The sequence below is a fragment of the Daphnia carinata genome, chromosome 9 (genome assembly GCF_022539665.2).
Source record: "Daphnia carinata strain CSIRO-1 chromosome 9, CSIRO_AGI_Dcar_HiC_V3, whole genome shotgun sequence".
Lineage (NCBI taxonomy): Eukaryota > Metazoa > Arthropoda > Branchiopoda > Diplostraca > Daphniidae > Daphnia > Daphnia carinata.
The window spans coordinates 1-17285 of NC_081339.1; the positions used below are offsets into that span (position 1 = coordinate 1).

At 45.4% G+C, this 17285-nt stretch overlaps 1 long non-coding RNA gene across 1 annotated transcript; it reads right to left on the reverse strand.

Moving 5' to 3' along the window:
* Positions 1–7158: 7158 nt before the first annotated feature.
* LOC130702676 (uncharacterized) lies at positions 7159–8604 on the reverse strand. The gene is made up of 5 exons (XR_009004392.2): positions 8306–8604; positions 7698–8198; positions 7461–7634; positions 7321–7390; positions 7159–7257 (listed from the first exon to the last, which is right to left on the reverse strand). It is a non-coding gene; the product is annotated as an uncharacterized LOC130702676 (long non-coding RNA).
* Between the last annotated feature and the right edge of the window lie 8681 nt (positions 8605–17285).

Here is a 17285-nt window from a genome sequence, read left to right on the forward strand (position 1 = left end):
GTCTCCCATAAACGTAGGTACGCAATTTCTTGAGTGCCCACACCACCGCCAAACATTCCAATTCATTGGCGTGATATCGTGTTTCGGTGTCCGACAGCCTTTTGCTGATGAAAGTCACAGGTCGATGTCCTTCACCAGCATCTTGCGTCAACACTACTCCAAGACCAGTTTGACTTGCGTCAGTCTGAATGGTAACTTCCAGAGCGTCATCGAAATGAGCCAGAACAGGAGCAGTCGTAAGACGCTCTAAAATGATCTTTGCGCCTTCGTGACGTTCCGTCCATTGCCAAACAGCATTATTTTTGAGGAGCGCGTGCAAAGGGTGAGCCAATGACGCAAAATCAGGGACAAAACGCCGATAGTACGACGCAAGTCCAAGAAAACCTCGTAGTGATTTTAAATTTGTAACAGGCATGGAAGTCAAAGCGCGCACTTTCTCGCCTTCCGGGTGAATGCCTTCTGCATCGATTACGTGTCCTAGGTGGCGCCGAAAACGCATTTGTCAATGTTCAGAGTCAAATTTGCTCGCTCTAGAGCAGTTAACACCAACTCTAGGCGTGCCAAGTGCTCGTCAAAAGATCGGCCAAACACCAAGATGTCGTCTAAGTAAACAAGACACATATGCCTTTTTAAGCAGCCAAAACCCTATCCATTAAACGTTGGAACGTCGCCGGAGCATTGCTCAACCCGAACGGCAGACGTGTAAACTGATAAAGACCGTCTGGGGTTACAAATGCTGTCTTCTCCCGATCTTCCAACGCTACAGGCACCTGCCAATATCCACTGGCCAAATCCAAACAAGAAAAAAATTGCGCACCTGCTAGCCTGTCCAAAACATCGTCAGTGCGAGGTAACGGATAAACATCACGTTTCGTTACCGCATTTAGACGTCTAAAATCAATACAAAAACGATAGTCACCACATTTTGCTTTACGAACTAAAACGACGGGCGAACTCCACGGGCTAAAAGATTCTTCGACAACACCGTCTTCTAACATCTCTTCAATCTTTCCCGCAATAATCTGACGGTCGAATACTGACACCCTGTATGGCGCAGACTTCACCGGACAAGCATTCCCCGTGTCAATATGGTGCTCAACTTCGGTGGTTTGCCCAATTTCCCTTTTTGACGTCGGGAAGCATTTTCGTCGGCGTCCAAGCATACCCAGAAGTTTTTCTCGTTGACCAGAGTCGAGTCCCTTCCCAATTTTAACTTGAGTGGTGAATTTGGCTTCATCATGTGCTGGAAGAACGGTGGGACAGATCTCAGAGGCCCCGTCTGTCAAAGTAGACAAAACGGCGTCGTCGTTGACTTAAACGGCACAAAAGAAATGACGTCGTCTTAGTTTCAACTCTACAGGGGAATAATTTACAAGGGAGTATCTCCGTCAGTCCTCTATTTACCGTCATGACACTGGCTGGTATCACCCACTCCTTCCCCGGCTTCGAAAAACAATTGAACTTAACAAAAGCCGTACCAGAGACATTTGACGATAATCTTCACTTCACAAAGACTAGCGAGTTGGGCGGAACTGCCTGGTGTCCATCTGCCTTAACTGGCATCCATCCACGTCGTTTCGAAGGCGATTCCTCCGCGAAAGACTCTATCAGACCGTCGCTTACGTCAAAATCTTCTTCATTACTCCCCTCTTCATCCAAAAATGTTTCCTCCCTGCGGCTTTCCTCGTTAATTATGTGCACCTCTTCCGCCCATCGCACTATCTTTTTCTCCTTCGTCAAAACTTCCTCTACCCTCTTTCCTTCGCCCTCTTCGATTTCCCTGTACCGTTTATTTAAATTTCTCTCAATTAACCCTATTTCCTCCCCCCTTACACCTTTCCCCGTTACGTTAATCTCCCCCCTACTTGATCTAACTCCCTACTTTCCTTCGCCACTACACCCTTATTTTTCTCCTCAACTAACCCTTCCCCGACTAATTCAATTCTCCCTTCCCTTACTACAATGCTGGTTTTACTTTCCACTACCCAAGATTAACGCGAATGGAGCGGTCCTTAGTACGGTGACGGACTTGAGTTTGACAAAATTGTGCTTCCACTTAACGTTCAACGGTAGTGCTCCCTCTACTCGCACTAGCTTGTTGTCGACGCCTCTCAGTTTAATTTTCGTGGCCTTCCGATGAGGGTCCATAAATTTCCGCACGACGCTTAGCCGTACCGCACTAACGCTAGCCCCCGAGTCGACGAGTGCCGTAACTTCCCCAACGTTTTCTACCCAGACCTTGATAAGAGGCAGGGCTGGACGACTTTCAGACAAAAAAAAACCTTTTAAGGGCGCCATTGTCCTCGACGAGATACCCCGTCGTTTTTTGCCGGACAGTCCCTAGCGATATGGCCGTGTCGATTGCACGAATAGCACAATCTTTGCGCGGGCCCTCTTGGTGCAAAGCCTCCACCACCCATCCGCGGAGCACTAGGTCCGGGATTAACAGGGAGTCGTGATAGCGACGATGAAATTTGGTTGACCAAGCGGTCTCGTAGACTTTGAAAGAGTGTGGTCAAATCCTGTGTTGCTGGCGCAGGGACAGTTGACTGAGTGGCTGTTAAAACAGGGGGCGTTGGTTGTAATGTATGTGCATTTGTAGACGCTGGCACGCTGGGCACTGGAGGCGTTAACCCAAGTTCCTCCAAGTCTCTGAGTCGCGTCAAGAAGGCCATAAAGTCTACCGGTAAGGGAGAAGTTAAGGCTGCGACGTGAATGGGGTTCGCGAGACCTCTCAGCAACATCTTGATGATGTCAGCCTCCGGTAACGGGACGGGACAACGAAGGCACAATCGTCGCTTGTCCAACCCGTATTCAAGGCAAGATTCCCCTGGTTTTTGTACCCTAGACTCTACGAGCGAACTCCACTCCAAAAACGAAAGCGCTCGAGCAAAGTTTGTCACTAGTGCGGCTGACCAAAAAGCCCATGTAGCGTGATGGTGTCCCGTTTGCACGTGCCATTGGGAGGCAGTGCCCTCGAGACGTGTCACTGCAACCAAAAGTCGATTCTCCTCTGTCCAACCCTCTAACCCACCAACGCGTTCCACATGGTCAATAAACCTTTGCGCATCTTCGCCAACAGCACCCGAGAAGCGTGGTATAGAACTGACAGCAATCGTCGACGGACGGACTGTCTGGGCAGCTGGCAAAGCGGCAGCAAGTGCTTGGATAGCTTCGTTGTTCTGTAGTTGTTGCACGTTAATCATTTCGACGAGTTGGGCAACCTGATTTTGCCTCGCCGCACCGTCAGCCACTGCTACTTCAGCAAACCTATTCAATGCCACGATTAGCTCGTTATTGTCTGCCATGTCTGTTGATGGAGATGCTTCTGCCGCCAGTACAAACTCCAACTTCGGACAGCTCGTTTTCGTCGCAGGTGAACGCGGCACCGGACGAACAATACGTGCTCTTGCTGTTGTTTGACGAGCTTTTCCCCTCTGATTCCGCAGGTAGTACTGTGTTTCGAAGCCAAAAAAGGGATCTGGGACGTCGGGATTCAAATCCGACATGCAGAACCAACCGTACGAAAATTCGAAAATACCAAAACAGAAATAGAAAAAAAAAGAAAAACAAGCGCGAAAGGCAAAGAAAAAAAAAGAAGGCCCAAAAAATGAGAAGAAAAAAACAACAACAAAAGAGCAGAGAAAAAAAACAAATAAGTACGTTCCTACTAAGACACCTCGACCAAGATCAGAAGGTCGACAAAACAAAGCAAAAGCCAAAAAAAAAAGTTGTTGAACGCAACCAAAATGGCGAGCCAAAAAAAAAAACGCAACACCATAACAAAAAAGTACAACAAAAAAAAATATCCTCTGTGGGTGAGAGGGGAAAAAATCACAAAAAAAAACACAAAACGCCGTCAAAACCAAAAAGGGAAAAGTGAGAAGCCGAGCGAGGTCTCACAGCGTAATTCGCACCCAAAAATCTTTTCCTTGTCCACGCGAAAAAAAAGTAGAAAAGAAAAAAAAAAACACTTCCTCACCGTAAATCCGATCGCTAAGGGAAAAAAAAGAAGAAAAAACAAAATATCACACGTGACAAAAAAAAACGTATGAGGCGTCCCAAAAAAAAAAGAAAAAAAAAAAAAAAAGGCGGAACGTGCAAGACAAAGCGGGGCGGACAAAAGGCACACCGCAAAAAAGATACAATTCCTAACTACACACAGTACAAACCAAAATCATGCGCTGGAGTTGTTTATTTAATAGCCCGTGGCTATAGGTAACAAGGGTTGAAATACTTACCTGTACCGTTCCTCCACCCTTTAACAAAGACGTCGCGGCGGGATGGGATCCACTCCCCTTCGGCGCAGGTAAGGACCATCCACAATGGCGGCGGCCAGGTACGCGAAAATTTTCCTTATCACGTGGGCGGTACACGGGTCCGTTGCAGGCAACTTTTTTTTTTAAAGTTGTTCGATGGCCTGGCGGAGATGAACATCCTCGATCTTCAATCCTCCTCAATCCCTCTTCTGACACCAATTGTTATGGATGTTACCGGCGTCGGACCCAGACCGTGAGAAGCAGTGGATGATGCGGCGAATAGCGGGGAAGACGAAGATGAAATAATCCGATGGATATACGGGACAAGTATATTTACTACACAATTGGGGTACAACACAATTCACTTAGGGGTTACGCGAAGGGAAGCCAACAATATGCGGAGCTCCTTCTTAGGACCACTTGGTAGACGGCGAGGTAACTAACTGCTTTTCATGATTGTCAGCAGACGACCCGTCGCATACCTTTCGGTCTGCCATCTAACAAGGGGAGGTGGAATCGGGACACTAGATGGGGGTACATGATAGGATATAGGGTTTCTCGTAACATCTACCAGTCAGGTGGGCATTATAGGGATACAAAACCGACACAGCAACGCCAGGCGTGAGTGTATCGCATTCACCAGTGACGAACTTCAGGTTGGCATGGACGAGTAAAGGCAAGACAAAAACCGCATCCAACAAAAAACACTGCGTATTTTTATACTGTACGCAATAATTTACCGTATACGCGGAACTTGACCACCGGTGTGACGTTGTCGGAACGGACATCGGCCCGTGCTGCTCGCACATAACAGCACCGGGTTTACTATTGGGATGTTACTACTTGTTGAGTTTCCTGTCAAGTTTGATGGTACAGTTGTGCCATTGAGGGTCTGACGTGCGTTAGCTGGACGACGATGCTTGACTCACTACGTCCCACTTATTTCTAATCGAAACTGCTCAGAACGTTGTAACAGAAGGAACTGAAGGCGAATTGATCATCTTATCTGTATAACTTGGTACCGTATAAGAAACAATCAATACGATAAGTTTGTGTTTGGAATTTTTAACTTAAATGGATGCAATAGATTTCATTTTATTATCTAAGACGGTTTCCTTGTACCTTGTGATACAAAATTAGGAAAGACAAACAATATAAACGTCGTACCAGTTCCGATCGGTAATACCACAGTTACAGGCCGTGGAGCGCTGCCTTCCGTGCAAAGGTATCAGATTATACTATGCCAACTCCATTGACGATCTTTTCCTGTCACGCAAGTGCCCATTTCGCACATATTCACATTGTCTCGAAGCAAAGCAAACAAACGACCCACAAGCCACGGACAAAAAGAAAAAACAACCGGGAAAGCTAAAAGGCAAAAGAAACGACACCGAGTGCCCCAATATGGTACCAGGAAACATTTCTTCCATACCTGAGTCGCAATTTCTGTTACGCCACGCTAGTTAGACATTATTTTCGCTACCTTATTTTTAATAGACGCCTAGTGGTACATGTCACAAGGAAAATTTTTCAACAATAACGTTGGGTAACTAACGTAATCCCTCACCGTACTCGAGAACACGTAGTTTCGCAATGACGATGAATTCACCATAAGCCGTAATTGATTTGAATTCACTACTTCCATTGCTAGAACTAAAGTCAAGGACTATTACGGATTATGCATTTTCCTGTACTCTCTATTATGATAAATTGTATCATTCTACCAGATTGAAGTACGCCTGTCATTTTTTTGTGGTTCAGGCTTGATGGATAAACTCTGCGTACGTAGTAGTCCTGTTAAGCAATCTGCTTTCTTTACACGATTAGATTTCATTTGAGGACAATCACTTAATGATGTTCTTGATCAATCGCATAAAATTGAATGAAAAACATAAAATATTTTATCTCTGGGGCAAAATATAAAAATAAAGGTGAATTTAACAAACACTTTGTACCTATTGCTGTTAATTGTTTATCTCTACCTGTTCGCACGACATGATCTCTTCCGTTAAAACCTCTAAAAGTGGAACAGCATTGCGGTCATGGCGTTTGAACATTTCGCGAGGACGATGGAAAGCAAGTTCCACGTGCGTTCCGCCTCTCGACCCCTTAATGGGCGCAACAGGCTGCTTCATTCAGCCGCTGCGAGGGGCGCGGTCGAGCTCAAGTAATTTACATCACTGATTTATGAAAACTAGACCGTTAGTTTCCTGTAAAACTCTTATAAAAAAAAACGGCGTCAAATTTTGTTACCTGAATACCGTCGGTGACGGTACCGCAAAATTTAATCAGGATTTTCCGAATATTCTCGTGAAGTGTATTTTCATCGAGGCACCATGACGTCTGTTCACTAGCACACGCACCCGCAATCGGGTCAGAGCCTCCCAACCACGTCTTCCAAGACCCATAGAGTTTTTTCTATGCGTGTAGCAAGAATTTCTATGTCTATGAAGGCCATCACAGGCCTATCATCACTCTGTTTTAGTTCTGCACGACCGTAACAGGCAGTTCATCCTTGGTTTTTGACCATGATCACGTCGTTTGCGTAACAGTACACGATCTATTCATGCCGGGGTGTCATAATCGTGAGAGAAAGGATAGTATTTGTGCATTGGCGAAAGCTGAATTCACATTCAACGTAATTCACGAATGCCTTGCGCTTGTTGAATTTTTTAAAACGAAATCTGCTGCTCCACTTTGCTTCCATGATGGAGAGAGATGCGTCGCATGACCTTGCGTAGTCAGCATTGCGCTCAACCCACTGAGATTGGCCACCGGCAAAGTGGCTGCAGATAAAACACAGCGAAGTGTTGCGCAGCAAAAAGCGGATAGGTACGCCACTTTTATTTCCCATTGCACCACCAAGCCCGGTTTTGACTGACTCTGTGGCGACGTCTCACACGTCAACCGCTAATTCGTGCCGAATAAAAACGTAGCGACATACGCCAACAAGTTGAACATAGGTCAGTAACGCGAATGGGCGATCCCGTGAAAGCACCTTGAACGAAATCATTCACACATTACTGAATGTCTAATTGGTTGATTTGATGTCAACTAAAACCTTTTGTAGCTCAGTTGCCTAGGCTTTGGCGTTCTCACTGCTCGCTGCCATCCATAGTCTTTGGTCCACCCTGTTAAAATAATACCATGGTTGTTAAGTAGAAGCTAAAAGCAGCTAACACAAACAGTCACTTTTATAACCGATAACTCCGGTTCCAGGGTAGATTTTACAGATTTTGTTTCCGCTGTTCACCCACGTTGACCGGAAAAATAGCGCGAACTTTGTGTTGTTGTTGGGTTTCGTTTGAGGTTCTGGAGCATCCAATTGAAGCACTAAGATCTCTAAGCCGATGAATTCTGCGCACTATTTACAAGCTTGTAACAATATTCGAAAAATCGAATCACGTTCAAATTACCGTTCAAATTTGTAATTTTTACCAGTTTGTTCGGTCAAGACAGTCGAGGCAGTTGGTTGGGATAACTCCTTTTTGTTGAGATAAAACTTGCTGATTCTTGAATAAGAAGAACGAATGGCGCTCAAAGATAGGCTGCAGACTTTGTTTGAATTTTGCGTGATTCTGGAGGTTTCCACCTCTGCATTCTTGGTGATAGTCGAACATGGTATGAGGCATCGACTCATAACAGCGTTTCTGGTCAGCTTGGAAGAGTTGACTAAGTGAAGCTTCCCCTTCTTTTGCACCGACCATGTAGAGACCGAGTAGATTCACGGTAGCTGTGTCATGATAACGCTCTTGCATGAGCTTCAAATGGCGTTCTAGAGCTGGTGAAGAGGCCTCGGGGCCGCGTGAGAATCTCACTTTGTGCGACCCTACTTGAACTCCTGGTTTCAACGTACGGATTTCAACACTGCCACATGTAACTCGTAACAGCCAGTGAGAAAAATCAATTCCATAGTGTTGCAATGGTAAGTGCAAAAGCCTGCCAATTTTAGAGGATCATTTTTTAAATTATAATTGTACAGTGAACCAGCCTATAGGGAATATCTAGGGAATAGGGAATCAATGGAATATCTAGGGAATATCTACCTATTCCAGAAGAATAGGTAGATCTGTTGTCTGTTCCACGATTTTGCTGAAGCTTTTGGGTGCATAATGTAGCATCAATTGGGTCTTCACCAGATGACTAGAGGAAATAGAATGTTCCAGAGTTAAACAGCTTCCAAAAGCTCGGTCACTCTTTCTTCTTCTACTGTCTGTGGCCCCTTCAAAGGTATAAAAGTTGTTTGATTGATGCGAAAAACTTCAGATTCCCCAATCTACCCAACAGAAACACAACTTGTAACCAAGACTAGGTATTGGTAAGACAACGTATATTACAAGGGCCCACCTCCTAAATAAATTGAACTATCAAAGTTCAAAATTATTTTCAATTTTTATTCTAGTTCATTTGACAAACCTGTATTAACTAGTAGTACACCAACACATCCCTATGCGTCAGAAAGTTTTGTATACAACATTTTTACTATGTCAACCTCAGCAGGACCTAGCAAATATTGAGGAGTTATATAAGCAATTTTGTTGGTTTGTTTTTTAGCTTTTTTGTGAAAAAAATTAGTTTGATTACCCAAAGCAGCAATAACTAAAGATTCAAAGAGAAGGGCTTCGTCACGGTTCCGTTGTTCAAGCAAAACACTGTCCGGTCCCTGTCCATTAATTTTATGCAAAATTTTGTAACATTTTCCCATAGCCATTTTCGTGATCTAAATTTCAAAACACTACCCGGTCGATTGTATTTAGAATGTCATTAGCTAATATGCGACTTCGAATCAGTTAGCACGTCAGGTGTGATTCCTTCTGCTCAAATCAATTGAAATCAGCTGTGATAGTCCAAATGGTACCGTGTTTATTGTGTATACTTGGAACGTTGAACGCTATGGCGAGGAAATCACCGTGGAAATCGAGGCGCCATCAATTGTGGAAACCACCACCGGAAGGGTTTTCGCGGAACAAATTTGATGAAATCGTGGAATATTTTATCATACGGATAAGATGAAGATGAAGAGCAAGAAGGTGGGGGTTCCCATCAGTTATCTTATAATAATAGAAAGATAAAACTAGACAATTTGAAAACTATTTATATTTTTTAAATCAAAATGAAAATTCAAACAAAGTTCATTAAACGATTTCTTACGAAATTCATTTATTAACACTAAAAACGAATCACTGTTCGGGACTCCCGCAACTTCTTACAAACGCAGTTTTCGTGCAGAAAGACACGTATAAAGCACTTGTGTGTGCCTCTGCTTATTGGAGCCGTGGTGGCCATCTCGTGATCCAGTTGTGAGTCGCGGTTCACAACGCATTGCGTCACCGTTACGGTTCCCGTGAGTTGAGTTTCACCCTGCTACGTCATATGAGGTGTCATCGGCATGCGTCTGGAACAAACTCATGTAATAAGGTGCTAGGCAATATTGAGATGTCTAATCATCACTATATGCCTTCAAACGGTGAAGAAACAAGTAAAAGGGCCTCTCGATGCGTTGAGATTGAGCATTGAGAACCTAACCGGATTTACACTTCTTCCATAACCGCCTTGACGAACAGTAAAGCTTGTTCAAAGTATCTGATGGCCTATAGACTAGGCTTCTTTGGGAGGGATCATCAAGTTGATAGTATCAGCTTGGTGGTGTTGGTTGATTCTCCTGTTAGAAGAAATCTACCCTAGTGGTGATGAAGTTCATCTACCTAAATTAAGTCACAGATGCTTTGGATGCGGGGCTTTAGTAGTTACGTAACGTAGCCTGTTGAAGTCAAGGAGCACTTTTTACCACTATGAATACAGGGCCTTGCGTTAAAAACCCGTGCAAGTTCAGAGACGGAAAACACTGTATTTTACGACCCTCCTGTGTAATAGTCCGAAAGGTTTTGTAATTAAACGTACCACGATGTTGCTGGATAAACTTCTGTGTATTGCACAGCTAACTGAGACAACCACACTGTCTCTAGCCTCGTCCCTCACTGCCCACCCGATACACACCGGTCTCTCTTCTCCATCTCGACTTGCCACCTGTCGACAGCCCAGAACACTACATCCCTTCAAAACTAACACAGGACAGATTAAGGACACTGAGTGTGACAGATTGAGTATGGCGACAGCAATGAGATCGAAACAGAAATCGAGACGGACATGTGGAGAAAGAGAAGGAGATACAACACGTTCACAAGGGGATTACACACATAACCATCATTTTCCTGAGTTTTAATTTCCCTTCGCATTCCTCTTACAAAAAGTCTTGAGTCAGATAACCCGGTCGCCTACTCGTACGGCCTGATCTCGTCACGACAGGATTTCTTTCTGCTCCCGCTGTTTGTGCGCGCTCTGACATCTCAAATCCATGAAAGGCAACTCCACTGCCTGGGCTGTCCGGAGTAGTAGTTTCAGCTGCCATCCCTGGTTGTTGAGCAGCCACGAGTGGTCTGCCTGGTTCTTCGAGTTCGCTAGAACCTTCCACTCTGTCTGAGTCATTAGGTACGACCACTTCTGTTGCCATCTCTGACTGGGGGTGTGCATTTTGCATACAACTCGGGGGCCTAGATGACTGCTGGGGGGAGACAGGCCCCGCTCGACCCAGTGTTAGAGATGAGTCGGCTGGATTTGGTGTTTGAGCAAGCATAGTTGGTCCTTGGGGTGATACGTGAGCGACGGAGCTGCCAGTAAGTATCCTGGATCGTTCGGTCTGTTGCCGCGTCGGCTTGGTAGTAGACAGCTGGCTGCTACGCAGGTGCGGGACATTGGATGACATCTTCTTGAAGTAGCTGCTGTTTCGGCACACTGTCAACTTTGAGTTAACTGCCGTGATGCACGATCCTTTGACGCGGACTACTCGGTACGGTTCCAGCTCATAACGGCTCTCTGCCTTGTTGAGTAGCTTGGTGGGCCTCTTTAGTAGGACTTTATCCCCCGTTTTCAGACCAGAGACGCATACATTCCTTCGTGAGTCTGCGTATGCCTTTAGTTTTGACTTGTAAAGCGCGTCCCTACGCTTGAGTTCTGGAAGCAGCTGCCGAGGTGAGTGGCGAAACATAAGGTCAGCGGGCGAGACACCGGTTGCTGGGTGAGGAGTTAGTCGATAGTTTGCTAAGAACGTCTCCACTTCTACTTTCCAGTCTTTCTTTTCTATTGCTGCAGTTCGAATTACCTTACTGAGCGTCCTCATGAAGCGCTCAACTAGGCCATTTGCTTCCGGCCATTGGGGTGTGATTTTCCGATGATGAATCCCTCGATCTTTGCAAAACTCCTCGAACTTTTGACTGTTGAAAGGAGGGCCGTTATCCGAGCGGATCGTCTCAGGATTCCCAAACATTGCAAACGTTGCTTGAAGCGTGGGGAGTACGTGAGTTGCGCTCGTACTTCGTACATGACCAACTACTGGGAACCTGGAGAAATCGTCAATGAGGACCAGGATTTCCCCACCGCTGGATGTGGTGTAGAAATCAACCGATGCTGCTTGCCACGGGTGATCTGGTAGTGTTGACATTTGCAATGGTTCTCTTGATGCTTTCGCCGTCACCGCTTGGCATGGAAAGCATGCGTTCACTAAGTTTTCCACGGCCGCATTCATTCCAGGGAACCACACTTTAGACCTTAGTAGCCTCTTACTGCGATCGATGCCTTGATGCCCAAGGTGTGCAAGTTGGACGACACGTTCTTGAAGTGACTTTGGCACCACAATCCGTAGACCTCGAAGAAGTATGCCATCAGAAGTCGTTGTGAGTTCCTGCTTGACGAGATTGTAGGAGGCTTGCACCTGTTTTGGCAAGGTGTGCCACAAATTCTTAGTTAGAGCGTTCACAACCAGCTGCAGCTCTTTGTCTTTACGGGTTTCCTCCGCAAACGTGTGTTCTGGGATCGCTGTTAGGGAACTCGAGCTACTAATCCTTCGGACATACAACTCCGCAGCTTTCGTGGCTCTTGCGTCTCCAGTTAGTGATTGGGGTGGGTGCCTCGACAGGTAGTCGGCTGCATTGTCTTTCCCAGCGATATGAGTCACTTGCATATCGAACTGTTGCCGTCGCATCATCCACCGTTCGAGTCTCGCAGACAGCTTGGCAGATGGGTTCGTGAACAGTGGTACCAACGGTTTATGATCGGTAAGAACTGTGAAAGGTGCTCCTAAGAGGTATATTTTGAACTGCTCACAGCCCCATACAATGGCCAGGGCTTCTCGTTCAAGTTGAGAGTAACGTGACTCAGTTGGGGTTAGGGCTTTACTAGCAAAGGCAATCACATGTCGGCCGCCATGAGAGTCAAGTTGAGTAAGGATGGCACCTAAACCAATTGGGCTTGCATCCACGATGACTTCCGTTGGGCGGTCCGATCTGAAGTACGACAGTTTCCTTGGGTTTGCGATTGCAGACTTGAGGTCTTGAAAAGCTCTTTCGCACTCTTCAGACCAGACGAACTCTTTTCTGGAGGTGAGTTGGCGAAGAGGTGCAGACAGATCTGCACGCCGCGAGAAAAATCTGGAGCAGTACGTGGTTAGGCCTAGAAAGCTCCTTACTTCTGACATGGACTGTGGGCGGCCTGCTTCCAGCACTGCTTGACGCTTGGCCGGATCAATCTCTACTCCATCAGCACCGATGATGATACCGGCAAACTTAACTCGTGTTTGGCAGAATTTGCCCTTTTTCTCATTGATCGTGAGACCTTTGTCTTGGAAGACACGACGTACCGCAGCATATCTACGGTCATGTTCTTCTTTTGTCCGACCATGGATTAAAACATCGTCACTGAGGTTAACAACGCCTGGAATGTCTTTAAGTGTTTCTCGGATGAGGTTGTGGAAAACTTCCGCTGCAGCTGAGACGCCAAAGAAAAGCCGTTTGTATCTGAACAACCCTATGTGGGTTGAAAACGTTGTGATGTGTCGGGACTCAGGAGCTAGCTCAACTTGGTTGTACGCCGACACTAGATCTATATTTGAGAAGAAACAGGAGCCTGCAACATCTGAGATGATGTCACTTATGGTCGGCATGACATGGCGTTCTCTCTGGATAGCCTTGTTGGCTAAACGCATGTCAACCACCATCCTCCATTCATCCCTCTTCGGAGTCATATGGATGGGTGAGATCCACGGCGTTGGGCCCACCGCTTTTTCAATGACGTCATTCTCTAACAGGCGTGTAACTTCCGCCTCTACTGCGCCATGTAGGTGATACGGTATTCTTCTATGGGGCTGTGCTATGGGTTTGACTGACGGGTCAATGTGTAGCTTCACCTGCACGTCTTTGTACTTCCCAATTGACAGCGACGGGCTTCCTATTTTGAAAACTGTTGAGTTTCCAACAAATGCAGCCATCTTGAAGCAACCAAGCTTCATTGCAGCTTCATATCCCAGAATGCATGGTTCCGTTGTTGAGCGGACAACATGTATCACAACTGAGCACGACCGGGAGCTTTTTGCAACACGCACTTCACACTTAAACTTCCCAAGCAGGGTGATGGGACACACAGAGTCATACCCAAACACACGTCTGTTAACAGTGGTAAGGGCAGGGGAACCAAGTTGTTTGTACATTCGGTAATTGACGATAGTTAGTCCGGCAGCCGTGTCCACGATGAAATTTATCTTGCGGCTGCAGAGTATTAGGGAGACGGACGGAAACAAGTCCTTGCCACCAGCTGTTTTGAAAACTAACCGACTGACCGAGCTGTCTGACCCAGAGTCTGTTTCTGTCGCACTGAAAGTTACTTGACGCACGTCTTTTTTCAGACCACCGTTTGAGCCACTACTTTTGTTTCTGCGAGAATGACCCTTCTTCTCTTTTTGTTTAGTGTAGCATGCCGCAGCAAAATGATTGGGCTTTCCGCAGTACGAGCACTCTTTGCCTCTCGCCGGACAATCAGATAGTTTTTCATGGTCATCTTTTGCACAATACTGACAAACATTCCGTGGACCTGCGTTTTTCCGCCCGAACTGCTCACCACGCTTCGATGTCCCAGTGCCACGTTGACCAACCTTGTAGACTTTCGACTCATTGGGCCCGTCTATAACTACCTCCGTTGAGCGGTCCTCTATATTGGTGGCTTGAACCTTGGTTAGCTCTAACGTGCGGCCACGATGAAGGAGGTCAGACAGAGACAGGCCTGGTTTAGAAAGACCAATTTCTCGTATCTTACGGTCTGAGCAGCCCGTAATGATCTGAATCAGGATTTCCCGATCAACATCTGTGAAGCCACAGCCCAACGCGAGCGTAGTCAACCTCATGTGGAATCCATCTAATGACTCGTCGGTTGCCTGTTTCGCTTGACGAAACACATACGTGTTGTAGATCTGGTGGTCATTTGGGCAAAAATGAGCCGAGATCGTCCGAACCGTTGCATCAAACAGCGACTCTGCAGCGACTGCGGCTTGGTTCTGAGCAGGGTCAGCGGCTACCGCAGGTTGAGGATTTACCTTGAGAGTTTTGACCAGTTTCTTTAGCTCACCTCCACCGTAGTAGTTGAGAGCTGATACTTTTTTTCCATCGTCAGTGTAGCCCAGGATATTCAGTAGGTCAGTGAAACCTTCAATCCATTCAACCCAGCGTGCGCTTAGCGTGGTTTTGTCCAGGCTGATGGAGAATGCCTCGTAAGAGGGCAATGCAGCCGCTTGCATTTTATTGCTCACGTGAAAGGTTACTTAGACTCGTCTTCGTCGCCAGTGTAATAGTCCGAAAGGTTTTGTAATTAAACGTACCACGATGTTGCTGGATAAACTTCTGTGTATTGCACAGCTAACTGAGACAACCACACTGTCTCTAGCCTCGTCCCTCACTGCCCACCCGATACACACCGGTCTCTCTTCTCCATCTCGACTTGCCACCTGTCGACAGCCCAGAACACTACACTCCTGTAGTTTAAGCGAAAGTCTATCCTATTGTTGAGTTAACAGAATAACAGTCGGTAAGGATTACTACGATACTAGGTAATATTAATATGTCTTATCATCACGATATGCCTTCAAACGGTGATGAAACAAGTAAAAGGGGGGTTTGAAGCCAATTGCGGAGGGCACATGTTTCCCTTTTTATCACTTACACACGATGTAAACCTTTTCATAAACTCGAAAGAATCTGATTTAAATTTTGTTCCTATTACATTTTAGTTTTCAGAAAGTCAGTGGTCGACAATCATGAATAACATTCACTTGTGGGCTATTCTAGTTGCCCATTTGGGACATAGTGTAGTGTTCAGCAGCCTTTGTGCTGTAGTAAGACGGACAACATAAGTTGTGGTGTAGTAGGTAGGATCCACATAGTACAAAGAGCAGCCTTGCTGTAGTAACTTGGGGCAGCGTAGAATTTCGGGGCTTCAGTGTAGTAGGTTGTCTCAGCGTAATTAGATGGAGTAGCTGCGATATAGCATGTTACGGAGCTACGTAATACTTGGGCGCCTCTGTAGTGGTGTAGTACAACGCACTTGTCGTGTAGCTCGGAGCAGAGTAATATATTATGGCCTCAATGTAGTAAGCCGGAGAAGCGTAGATTGTGGTGTAATACTACGAGCGCGAATAGCCATTAGTATAAGTATACTAGTGAACGAAGAGGCGTGTAACAACGAGGGATACCAGTGAGCGAACCAAGAGGTAGTAGAAAATAAAAAAAAGAACGTGATAGAGTGGGCGATACCAGTGAGTGAAATAAAAGGCAATGGGAAAAAAATTGTGCGATTCCTCCTATAGCTGGCGATTGAGGTTGGGTTTAATAGTCGTTTGATTTTTAGTTGGGAGGAAAAGAAGGAATCTTTCGTTTCACAGGAAGCCAGTAAATAGAAGAAGGTAGGCATGGCGTAAAATAAATCTATCTGTTTAATGTTTAAGGCGGCTAAAAGTATCCATTATGGGTGCATCTTAATCACAGAGGTAATGTAAACGAACTGCTCAGACATGGTAAAAATGTAACGTAGCTCAATCCCAGCGGTAACCTTTCGAGGTTGAAACTGAAACGTGAGACAATATGACAGAAGAAAAAAAAGAAAAAGGGATAAAAATAAGGCAGCGGCCATCATTATTATCATATTAAAAATTATTATCATTATTAGAAAAAAACAAGAGAAGGAGTAAAGTAATAAAAAAACGAGATTACGTCATAGCTGTTTTTCATTATTAGTTTATTTCAGCAAATTCGCTATTTAATACCAAGGTTTATTGAAAGAGGAACCTTGGACTCTACACTTGAAATTTTAATCGCAAACCGATAATCGAACATGAACAATAATTTTGATTAGTTACTATATTAAGCACTTTTTTAAGTGTTAATCTCTCCGTCCGTTTCTGCTCAATATCCAGCATGGTTTCACATCATGTTGCACCTACATATAATTCAGTCGTATCCCAGTACTCTTCCACAACAAATCAACGCCGAGCACCCAGCTTCGACGCAACAACCCAATTTCATGAGGAACTACATAAAATTTCAGACGAACACGTTTGCTAGATGCTATTAGTTTTATATGTACACGTTTTTACACCGAAAGCAACAGAGGCGTAAGGCATAGAATAAATGACTTTGAATTATTTACTCAACTGAGGTTTCATTAATTTAGTAGATCTGGTAGCCTTTGCCGTTGAAAGGGATATGGACAGGGGCGACTGGAAGTTCGTATTCGTGGACGGGAGAAACGGGAAAGTGTTCTCATTTGGGCTGGAAACCGGCTTCATCGGCGGCCCAGGTCAAAGTGAATTTTTGGCCTTCAGGAGAAACCCAGTAAGAGGATCCTTTATTGGTGTTGCCTAGGATTTCACCGTACGATTCTTTGCCGTAGGAATCGTAGGTGACTCCTTGCATCTTCTTCTGGGCCTGAGACTCTTCACGAGTTGGTAGCCAGACTGGCCGTAGCTGTAGGTGAATAGAATAGAATTTAATTTTAAAAAATATGAATACTTTTAAACCATACGTTGGTGAGTATAAGGTAATGCGCCTACCTCCATTGGCTGCTGCCATCGAGGTTGCGCTCGTCAGATTGGCTAGTGATGGTAACGTCGGCGTATTTGTTATCCTTGTTGTAGCTGGGAGTAGGGTAAGC